Source organism: Bidens hawaiensis, unplaced genomic scaffold, assembly GCF_021521415.1.
Source record: "Bidens hawaiensis isolate Kalapana, Puna unplaced genomic scaffold, B.hawaiensis_p1.1 tig00052460_1, whole genome shotgun sequence".
Lineage (NCBI taxonomy): Eukaryota > Viridiplantae > Streptophyta > Magnoliopsida > Asterales > Asteraceae > Bidens > Bidens hawaiensis.
The window spans coordinates 12,026-22,096 of NW_027499436.1; the positions used below are offsets into that span (position 1 = coordinate 12,026).

A 10,071-nucleotide genomic window follows, 5' to 3' on the forward strand; every position below is an offset into this window, starting at 1 on the left:
GGGGCTTCATTTTGAGGAGATGGTCCCGCAAGGGACCTCGCTTTTAGAGGAATCATTTTGCAAGGGGCTTTATTCTGAAGGACCTTCATATTAAAGTAAAGGCGCAGGACGCCCCCTGGAAAGGGGCTCGCCTTCAACTTTTACAATGTTTAGAATATAAATAAAGTTTAATAATGCATGGGCAAATAAGGGTTGTCCAAAAAGATGTATGTTTCTGGGTTAAGTCACAGCAACTTTGAAAAAGACAGACTTCCCATCCTCTTATCTTGTTAATCGTGAAGTTTGTGTTTGAAGAGTCCAACACACATGCTTCCCCATGTGACCATGTCTCTTCTTTTACAACACATTAATATTATATTAATACTTTAAAAAGTGACTTTTCAACCTTTTATAATAACAAAGACTTTATAAGACTAAACGGTATGGAACACGATTTGCTGCTGGAGGAGTACAGGTGGCAGGCGGTGCCGGCGGTGAACACCGCCCCTCCCTTCTCGGTGCCGCCAACGGTAAAGAAATTGGTGGATTTTCCACGATTAAAACACCGTCGGGGAAACCATTTAACCTTTTTTTAATATGTTTCAAAGTACAAAATTGTGGGTTTTCTTGAGTTGCAAAGCTAAAGAGAAAGAGGTAAATTGAAGAAGAAAGGGGCAGGGGAAGCGGAGGGGAAGAGCTGCGGAGAAAGAAATAGGGTTGAGAAGATGGGATGGGGAATGGAGATATTATTTATATATATTTTAATATTACGTTTAATTGATTTATTACTTTGATTTTAATATAGTAATAATATTATGTTTTTATTTAATATTTTAAATGTAATCTGTTTATTTAGTTTATTAGATGTTATATAATGTAATGTTTATTATTACAAATATTTTGTTTTTAGTTTTTACTTACGTTAATAACGCTAAAAAAATAAAATAAAATAAAATTAATTTGAGTTATATAATATTATTATTTTACTTGTAAATGAGGAAAGTGATGAGTTGGTAAAATGGTAACCATTTCTTTAATATTGTGAAAGAGAGGGGAGTGAAATATGGTATGAATTGTCGATGACGTGGCATTGTAAAATGGGAAGTAAAATGGTGTCCACACCTTAAAGCCTAAAGTAGGTAAATGTAGGATTTGACCTTACGTTTCTTTTCTTCTTTATTCATTTACTTTTTATTTTTAGATTTACTTTATTTCCATATAGAAATTCATGCTTTGGTGATTTGGTGGAACTTCAAGCTTTAGTGACGGTGTAAAACAATTCTTATAACCTATATGATGTGCTAAAGTAACGTAACAAGAGAGAGAGAGAGAGAGAGAGAGAACAAACTGATTATTCTTCTTGAGGTCTGGAGATATCGGCGGGGCGTTTCCGGCGTCACCATAAAATAAACTTTCAAAGATACCGGCAAGGTTTTGTTGTCCCTTTGGATGGAGTCCCACGAGAAGACTTGCTTGGGGAAACTAAATAGGCTTGAACGTGAGTGGATGGGGGCTCCAAATTGAGCTGAAATGACTCAAACCTGAGTAGAAGGGGCTGAAAGCTAAGCTACTTCGCTCCCCGATTTTGATGATCGGACGTGTGTAGATCTAGATATCGTGTAGGCATTTGCCATTTTCTTCTCGCTTTTGCTATTTGATGCATGCTCTCCGGAAATTATTTCAAGATTCTTGAATTTTCAAGACTTGCCGGAGAATATTTCAAGATTCTTGACTTCACCGAATATTCCGAGGAGTCGAAATAAGATTCCAGCAACGGAAAAACGCCAGAGAATCTGAAGTGGGTTGGTGTTTGTTTATCGAAACAGTGGACGGACATCACCAACATTTTGTCAGCGAGACAACGCCGGCGACAATGTATTTGATGGTGGTTGTTTCCTGAGACGGAAAGAAACGGTAGTGGCATTCCCTTCAGGTTATGATCATCCATTCTTTCAAGGTTTTGGTGAGACTTTTAATCAAGGAAGTCCCACGGATGACGCCAATGTTGAAACCCATGATGAATTCACGAGTTAGAGAGTACTTGTAGAATGGTTGATCTAGTGTGTGATTCAAGTGCATAGTTTTTATTAATGTATTTTTGCCTCCCTACAAGTTTCTCATCCCTTCTCTCTTATAGGAGAGAATGGGAGTTTAATTACATGGTGTATAATATTGAAATCTTAGGTGAAGGGCTATTCCCCTCCGGTCCCTTTGTTTCCTTGTTGAGTCTTCCTTTTCCCTCATGTATCCATTATATCTTTAACTGGGTTCAGGAGACAGGCTCCTTGAGCCTTTCACCCAAGCCAGACAACAGTATCTTCTCTAGTTGTGATGTGACTTGACCTTGACTTTATTTTTTCTTTCTTCCTTCCTTTGTTGGGCTTTTGTGGGCTGTTCTCCTTGGATAATATATATACTTCTTACCTGGGCCGTTTTGTGAGCCCGTATTTTATGTAGGTTCTTCATTACACAAGTTTATCCTATTGTTGAGCATAGAGAATGCATTAGACACTTGTATATCAAATTCAAGAGACATTTTCGCGGGGCCTTTTCTATAGAAATTTGTGGCGAATACAAGAACTTAGTGTTACCTAGCGTAATAGATTATTAACAGAAATAGGTGGAATGCGTAAAAAATCACAGGCATATCTTAATGACAATCATAAGAAATATGAAATCGATGCAAGTTTGGGACAACATGCAAGTGTGATTACCTTACAACATATTAGAGGCATTTAATTCTTGGATTGGTTAATTTTGTTATATGCCAGTTCTTAAACTCCTTGATTCCATTATGGAGAAGATCATGGTGCCATTGAAGAAAAAAAGGATTCTAAACAAATAGAGTTATCTCAATCAAATCTCTAAATTTAGTGTCATTTTTCTATTATTTGTAATATATGTTAGATTAAAATTTGTGTGAATTTTGTTAATTTTTTTCTCTGTTGTATGTAGAATTTGGGTGAGTACGAAGTGATATGTGCAGAAAAGCATTGGGAGGTCGACTTGACGAGCAATAACGCACTTGTTGGGTTTGGTAAGTTAAAGGTATTTCATTGTGTGTATGCAACCACTATTATTGCTTAAAAGAGATGTAAACTTAAAAGATTTGATGATTCTTACATCACTATTGAGAAATTTAAATTAGCTTATGCTCTAGAAGTTGTCTCCCATACTTACAAAAGATCAATGGGTGCGCACATAGATACCTAGAAGAGGCGCAACTAATACAAAACGACCTCATGAAAGACTAAGAATAAATCGACTTAAACCAAATGATGAGCAAAAAACATTGTGAGCTTTGGTGAGTATGGACGCCATGAAGAAATATGCAAAAATCTGACATCTCAAGATCAACCATCAAGAAGTAACTACGGATGGGTAAGAGTACAAAAGCCCCTTAAAAGTAATGAATCAAAACTTTGGCATTGGTATTTGCTTTTTTGATATTGTTTGGTCGATTTTTGGAATTATTTTTGGTAATCATAATGGATTAAAACTTGGCATTTGTGTGTTTCATTTGAATGATTGTCACTCGTATCTTTTATGATTGTTGACATTTTAAAAACTCGTTAGAGACGAATAAATAATCAACAAACGGGGAAACGACAAGTATATTAGTAAAAACGCAAATAGAAAAACAAAGAAAAAAAAATCTAATTGGTGAAATGCAAAAAAAAAAAGTATCTTAGTAAAAACGCATGAAACAGACAAAAAAAAAACACTATTTAGTATGGGTAATAAGCAACTTTTAAAGTTAGTAAAAGTAAGGTAAAATTTTTGTAAATAAATCAAAATGAATAAATTTAAAATTTTTTGAGGATGCATGCAACTGAAGTATTGAGCTTTTTACACAAGGAATTTTGTACAGAAATGCAATTGAACTTTTTAAAAATTTAGTAAATAAATCAAAATAAATAAATTTATCACTTTTTGTGGATGCATGCAATTGAACTTTTTACACAAGGAGTTTTGTACATAAATGCAGTTGTCCTCTTTATTAAACTTCTTTTAATATTTGTAATATGAATCTAAAAATAACAGTGATATATATATATATATATATATATATATAATTTGATATGTATTGCTATATATATTGTTTCTTTTTAAACAAATTTGTATAAATAAACATTATAGTATATAAATAAGAGTTTTGCTAAGATTTACATTTGCAAAGCCAATCAAGTGTATAAAAATCAAATTAGTTCTTGTTTATTATAATGTTCAGCTTTTAACAAACTATCACTAAAAAGTGAGTTTGTTTACCCTTGGCTGTAAAAGTAGCCAAGAAACATGGATGTTAAAACTATCTCTTCTTTTTAAAAACATAACCATAAAAACAAAAATTACCATTAATTTTGTCATTAACAAATAATAATCCTACAATATGAATTGTTTTTCTAATAGTAAACTTCTATCATTAACAGATGGCAACAGCTGATTTTTTTTTTTTATAATTAAAACTGACAAGTTTCAGCAAGATACCAAACCTAGTACTTCTCCATTGGTTTCTGCCATCTTAGTATCAGTTGCAGATTCTGAATCAGCAAGAGAATCTGTTTTGTGGGCCCTACTTCCCAACACTTTGGAGTCCAATTTACAGACAGCTTCAGCTTGATCAGCAAACAAAACTTTTGAAACAGGTGACCTACAAATCTCTTTATAAACCTCATAACAACCGGCACCTGTTCGACCACCTTCTAGAAGGTCTGAAAATGGATGCAAAACATAAATCGCCTCGTTCTTCTTATTCTCTCTCGGTTTTCAGTTTCAAAAAATCAAAAACTAATTCGGGTTTGCTAAACTGAACAAACACTGCCGTTTTATCCAAATGGAAAATGGACGTGACGGAAGTCAACCCAAAGACTTTGGTCAAAGATTCTTTTATATCCCTCGCTTTGAGATTGGATGAAAAACCCCAAATTAGTACAACGTTTGGAAACAGAATCTTTGGTTGTTGGATTTTGAAAGTGTTGAATGCTGAAGATTCTGTTCGGGTTTGACCGGGTTTTAAGTCAACTATGTCGCCACTAGACCAGCTGAGGTACAGAAGGTTGATGTAGCTTTGAAGCTTATCTTGTTTTATTAACATTGAGTGAGAGGTGAAATCAATACCGAGATAGTTGCATGATTGGGCAAAAATACAGCCTGTCATGAAAGCATCATAACCGGCTTCGTGCTTAGCTCCTGAGTTCCAGTTTGATGACCTGGAAATTGAAATATTATTATTATTACAAAACATAAACAATGCAGTACTAAGAGCAATATTACACACACATAAGAACGTAAACGAGCCGAGCCGCTCGTGAGCTACTCAAAGTGGGCTCACTACAAGCTCGAATTAAGCCGACTTTGAACCAGTCCGAATCTGCACTGGAGCTTGTTTAATAAAAGAGTCCAATCCAGAGGTTAATATGCTGAGCTTGACTAGGCTTAAACGAGCCTATTATTAATATAAATATAATAACTTATATACAACATAGCAAATATATGTTGGATAGTATTAAATATTATATATTAATAATTACAATAACAGATACATACAAAATAACTATACATGTGTATAAATTAAATAATTAATCAATTAATATATAATAAATGAGCCAAGCCTGCTCCGAACTCACTTGAACTTTCTTGCAAGCCAAGCTCAAGCTTTGAATATAAAGCTCGAAATGAGTAGAGCCTGGGCTCTGTTAAGTTAAACGGGTTGAGCCCAAACTCTGTCACGTTAAATAAGTCGAGCTCAAGGTCTGTTACGCTAAACAAACCAAGCCCAAGCCGAGCTCACTTGAAAATTTTCTTGTCAGCCAAGCTCAACCTTTGGATATATAGCTTTTTTAAGTTAAACAAGTCGAGGTCGAGGTCTGTTAAGTTAAAAAAGCCAAGCTCGAGCTCTGCTAAGTCAAACGAGCCGAGCCCGAGCTCTGCTAAGTTAAACGAACCGAGCCGAGCTCTGTTAAATTAAACGAACCGAGCCCGAGCTCTGGCTGCTCTGCTAAGTTAAAAGAGCCAAGCTCGACATCTGCTCGGCTTTTTTACAGCCTAGACATGCTTACCTCATATCATCAACTTGAACCTCAACTGCAACAGAACTATTATTAGCAGAACCAAAACTACCAACACCAGAAGCAATATGTGGACACATAATTGCAAAAGCTTTAGCGAGTGACGTGCTACTTTTCTTCATTTTCAATTGCAATATATTGTTTGCATTGAGGAGGATTTTCGTGTCAATTATGAACGGGAAGGTTTTTTGAACTAATGGTACATATTCTTCAAGACTTGAAGGAAGAGGACCCACAAATTTCCTACATATATGTGCAATATCTGTTTCACAGAGACAAAAAATCAGTGGTCTGGAGATCATATCACCTTATGAAATAAGAAGACTCTAAAAGATTCCTACCAAGAAAACAGTTATGTCCAACAATCAACTTTTGTTCAGATGAAAGAAGGTCAATGACATGGCGGAAGCCTATGGCCGCTTCAATCTTCTCTTCTGCTTCCTTCAAATGGCTTTCTTTAACCTCTTTCTGAATAAACAGTATGCATTTTATAAACATTGAGACGGAAATGCCCTTCAACTTGAATTATATCAGATTTACAGAACAAAAAATCATAATACTAAATATACCCATTTTTATATTTTTGACATTTATACCCTCCTTATATATAAGCATTTAGATTATGAGGGTTTTAAGTGTAATGATAAAGAAACAGGCATATTAGGTATATTACAAAACTGTATTAGTAAAATGGTTAAATATTATACGTGTATATTTGATATCATTACTTTTTTGTTGGATAAATATGATATTATGCATGTTTTTAGAGATAACTATACAATTTATCCTTTAAAGTTCTACAATAGAAATAAAGAAACAAGATAATAAGTTTTAAAATTAAAACATGTTTCATACCATAAGCAATTCTAGGTCCCGTTTGGAGTCTGCGTAGACAATAATTTGTTGAAAACATGAACCATCATTAACACGGACGTACACTAAATCTTTGAAGCTCTTTTCTACAACCTGCATAGTACCAATATTAATTATTCTCTCTGCAAGTAAAAACCACAACACTTCAATTTTCTAAATAACAATACATAGAAAATACGCTTAATAATGTATAAAAATCATTACCGACTTAATTAACCTTAGTTGGCGAGAAGTGAATCCATTCAATTTGATGGCTGGACGCATCCTAAAGAAAATAGTCTGAAACTGATCAGTTGACTCGCTAGAATCTTCCGTGGTCCTGTGGGACCCTCCATTTCTAATCTGTAACAAGTCATCATGCCATTCACTGATCTTGTTGCTCATTCTCTCAACGAAAAGAATATCTGCCATTCTGACCAGTGGAACGTCTTTAACTTCTTTATCTGTGGATAATGACTCGAATGGCTCGGGTTCATTTAATGAATGTAACTGTAACCTAACATCGTCTTCTTGTGCTCTTGATAAATAAGATATTCCTTCTTTTACACACGCGTTGAAATCAAACTGGTACTTTGCCAAGAAATCAATTGAAGAAGTTTGGCACAAGAACTCGTACGATGATGAGTCGTAAGTTCCCATTTCTTGTCTAGGAAATATATAAAAGTTGTGCCTGTCACAACAACATAGAATCAGACTAAATACTTACAAAAGTGGGAATGTATTTAATGTAAAGATGGATCAAAGAACTTAACGGGTGAGCGATGAAGGACTGTTTGGTAGGGTCCCACCTAAAGGGGCAAACACCAAACTGAACAACAGCAAACTTGTCAGCAGAGTCCTTCATTTTGAGGTACCGAACATCAAATCTGTCAAACTCCCTCCATGGGGAGCTTGTGACACCTGTCATTTCCAGGTCAACTGACACGAAATCAGAGTCTCTGACATGTTGGTGAAGGTCAGCCAAAGACGAATCAAAGTTGGATTTGGTGACATTCTTGATAGCAAAACTTGAGGAAGCCGTGGAGAATGTGGCCCGAGAAGAGCGGTGGAACCAAATCAGGGTTAGGGTTTTGGAAAACACCCTAACCATTAATCGTTGCTTCATAACGGTATCATCTTTCACTGTCTCTCACACTTTGCCATGGCCTCGACTCTGAGAAGCTCACAAAATTAGCGTTTGTGATCAAATTCAAAAAATCATGCAACACGGATGAACTGAAGATCATGACAAATAAAGTGAATAAAGGTCAATTGTAGTGAAAGTAGAGAAAGAAAGTCAACACTGGTGTGTTATAAGGCATGAGGCTAGTTACATACTTACATATATAGAACAATGAAGTAACGCTAGTGTGTTAGTTAGAATAACAAAGTCTAACTGACTAACTAATATAACAAACTCAAGTCAACATAAGTCCAAACGGATGAGCAACAACCAAACCGAAATCAACCAAAAACTGAATTGACCAAAAATCAGTTATCTGTGTTTTCGTACCCTTGGTTAACCAAAATTATACCTAACCAAACTGAAAGATTCATATTTTCATTTATTTATTGCTTTTATACCTCCATTTCACGTACTTTAGCACAAGTTTGGTTTTGGTTATTAACCGAAAACGAAAACCGACAAACTAACCGAATAATCTGAACCAGTTAACCGAAAACGGATTGGTTAATAAAATAGATTAACCGACAACTTCGGTTTTTGCTTAGATTAATAACCGAACCGAACAGTGCACACCCCTAAATGACGAAGTGCAACAAATAATTTTCTCAACAGCATCAACGCATACCACAGAAACTAATAGATATTGCAAACACAATTTCAAACGAACCTAAAAAAATTGAAGGGAAAAATGTTACTACAGAACACTTTATTCAATGTGGTGAATCATCGATCATCAATTTCCATATAAATAAATTAAATTAAAAGTTAAAAGTTATATATGAAGAACGGAGTGTGAATGTTCATTGAAATTGAATGAATAATAATATTTGAGAATCGGCTAATTACCTTATCGCCCACGGCCGTACAGAGGAGACGATGATGATATGATGATGATGATGATGATGATGATGATGATGATGAGATTAGGGTTTATACGTTATGTGTTGTTGACAGTGTTAGCTTACGCCGAAACTGTTTTTTTTTTTCTTTTTTTTATTTTTTAATATTATGACTTCCTAATTGAACTTTGTTACTTGTATGTTTTGCTGGTTGGTGCCAACGCGATACAACGGGTGTGTATCTAACTCGACATTAAACGCATAATCTGTGTCGGTACATACATCACATGAAATTGGAGGCGTAACTCGTGCAAAGACAGTTGCGTGTAATAAAAGATTAAGCACACATAACCAGACCGGAATGTACGTTACCAATGTTTTAAAACATGCTTAACCAAGACCATGGGTGTAACATAAAAGATCAAGAACGTGTCCTGTCTAGTTGAAACATAAAATGTTCTTTTAACATAAGGATTATCATAATTTGAACCCACCACTTGGAAAAACCCTTGATTCTGGTGACGATCTCCGGCAAAAAGCCTCGGGAGGGGAAAATTATACGTCTACCCCATATTTGTTTATGAAAAAGATTATTATAGAACGAGAGCTACTTGCAATGACGTCTAAGTTACAGAGAGTAGGTAAAAAAGTCAACCCAAAAACCGTGACACAAACACCACCATTTAGCTATATTTGTTCGTAGTTTGACATAAAACTAACTTGAAGCTGCTTAAACTAAACACGTCCTATTTGTTCGACTCATGTGAGAACTTATACCCTCTATACATCTCCAGTGTATGTGAACTTTTAGAATTGAAACCTTTTATAAATTTATTTTGATATTTCTCTTTCTTAAAGTATATTCTTAGGTTATAAACTTCTTAATTTTGGGTTACGTTTAAAAACGTCTATAGCATCGTCTATAGCATTTGTCATTTAACTTCACTAGTTTATTTTATACTTTTTAATATAATTATATTAGCTAACTAACTTTTATCCCCCGTATTACAGAGTTGTTTTACATTATTCGTTTCAGATATTTATATATTTGTTTGGATTTTTTAATTTTATTTATTGTAAGGTGTTAATAATGTAATTAGAATTTGATAATGAAAGGGTTTCACAGATAAATAAGATTTTACAACTC

The 10,071-nt window shown here is 34.7% G+C and overlaps 1 pseudogene across 1 annotated transcript; it reads right to left on the reverse strand.

Annotated features, from left to right (window-relative positions):
- Window positions 1-4,371: 4,371 nt before the first annotated feature.
- On the reverse strand, window positions 4,372-8,969 carry LOC143599644 (poly(A)-specific ribonuclease PARN-like; annotated as a pseudogene). Its single transcript, XR_013147327.1, has 7 exons — window positions 8,932-8,969; window positions 7,673-8,073; window positions 7,125-7,590; window positions 6,903-7,013; window positions 6,389-6,515; window positions 6,039-6,309; window positions 4,372-5,189 (listed from the first exon to the last, which is right to left on the reverse strand). The product of XR_013147327.1 is annotated as a poly(A)-specific ribonuclease PARN-like (transcript).
- Between the last annotated feature and the right edge of the window lie 1,102 nt (window positions 8,970-10,071).